The 1,869-nt window shown below is 33.4% G+C and overlaps 1 long non-coding RNA gene across 1 annotated transcript in view; it reads left to right on the forward strand.

Moving 5' to 3' along the window:
• The window catches only part of LOC111088110, a 28,439-nt gene extending 26,941 nt beyond the window's left edge, over window positions 1-1,498 (forward strand). The window contains exon 3 of the long non-coding RNA XR_002612710.1: window positions 963-1,498. This is a non-coding gene — a long non-coding RNA (uncharacterized LOC111088110). The remainder of the gene's footprint in view (window positions 1-962) is intronic.
• Window positions 1,499-1,869: the final 371 nt, after the last annotated feature.

Below are 1,869 nucleotides of genomic sequence, written 5' to 3' on the forward strand. Positions count from 1 at the left end.
CACATGTTTGAAAAGTATAAACAACATTATCTTGTTACTAAAGGATTCAATTATTGGTTTGTTTCTGGTCGTTAAAGTTTGCGGCCTGAACATTTTACAGACACGATCACTGATTCAAAACCACATGTTTGAAAAGTATAAACAACATTATCTTGTTACTAAAGGATTCAATTATTGGTTTGTTTCTGGTCGTTAAAGTTTGCCGCCTGAACATTTTACAGACCAGATCACTGATTCATTAGAGCGAATAGAAAATACATTTATTTGGTTGTGGTTAAGCACAAAGTTACACAATGGGCTATCTGTACTGTGCTCATCACGGGTATCGAAACTCGGTTTTTAGCGTATCTAAGCTCATAGACTTATTGCTGCACCACTGGGTATCCTTGTTGGGTCTGTCTATATGTAGCTTTGCTGAAGCTCAGAAAAAGTAGGGACCTTACGACATTTGCTGTCTGGATCTTCCTACTGGATGTAGATGTCGCTTTGGTGGAGAACACGAAGATTGGGGACTTTACGACATTTAATGCCTGGTTCTTTTTGGTATATGTAAATGTCGCTTTTAATATTTTCAAATACAATAGATAATCGTATATAAAATGTTATGGGTACATTTGCTAACATATTTCTTCTAGGTTTTAACTGTATCTGTGAAACGTTCATTGTTACCTGTAATTCAGTAATGTTGATGCCAGTAAAAAAAAAAGAACAAATAAACAAACAAAATGTATCCATTTGATCTTATAACGTTAACATCGTTGTAACAGAAGTAATGTTTGTACTCAATACATTAGATATATTACAGTAAAACTATACCACCTATTGGTCAAAGTCCTAATTACAAAATCTCGCCATCCGCACCTTTGTTCTCTGTTTATGGCTGGTTTCTATGAAAGTATGTAGGAATGTTTGGACACGTGCTCCTTGTAACCCTTTATTAACAAGCTGTTGTGTCATCTCAGAGACAGATAGAAAGTTTGAAATATTATTGAGCTTGTTTTCAACACGTTCTACAAGACGAGGGACAGATTCAACTTTCATCGAGAAACCACCATGATCACTGTTACCATCGTTCTAATACTGCTCGCTGTGGCCAGTGGAGGTAAGGTTAACTTTAGCTGCTCTAAAGCATAAGAAACCTCACAGAATGATGAGTAAATAAGTAACGTTAATTTAAATATAGTGTTTACAGAAATGTAATCTTTTAAATAGCAAGTTTCGTGGAAAATAAACAACGATCCTTCTACGTCACAATGATAGATTCTCTAACAGAAAGAGACGACTATTGGATGAAAACGCGAGTTATAATTTATCTCTACATGCTTAACGATAGAGTACAAAATGAAGGCAACATTTCTGAAGGTTTCCACTTTTTAAATAATCCATACCATCGTTTATAACATAGAAAAAACAGGGATAAAGCTCACAATAGTTTATTGGAGACCATCTCAAAGTTTATCAAACAAAAGGTCTGAGAAGTGTTTATGTAATCCTGCTAGGGCTATTCACTAATAAATTTACCTTTGTTCAATTATCATCAGTTCAACCTAAATTAACAACAGAGCTAATGAAAGTAAAGATAATGTTGCCTTATAGTTCTATTTACTGACAGAAGTATAGAACAAATTAATTTATCATCTCTAGTCAGAAGCATTTCTATACAAACATTATCACCTAAAATTTACGGAATTATATTAGCTATTCTTGTAACATCCTTAACTATAACAAAGTGTTAGATAACATAACTACCGAGAAGCTACGTTTATTCAACATCTTACACTACAAATGAATGTATTTCATCTTCTTATTTATTCCCTACTTTGAAGTTATAAATTACTAGTGTTTACACTATTTACTAGTATCAAGCTA

Source organism: Limulus polyphemus, unplaced genomic scaffold, assembly GCF_000517525.1.
Source record: "Limulus polyphemus unplaced genomic scaffold, Limulus_polyphemus-2.1.2 Scaffold3140, whole genome shotgun sequence".
NCBI classification, from domain to species: Eukaryota; Metazoa; Arthropoda; class Merostomata; order Xiphosura; family Limulidae; genus Limulus; species Limulus polyphemus.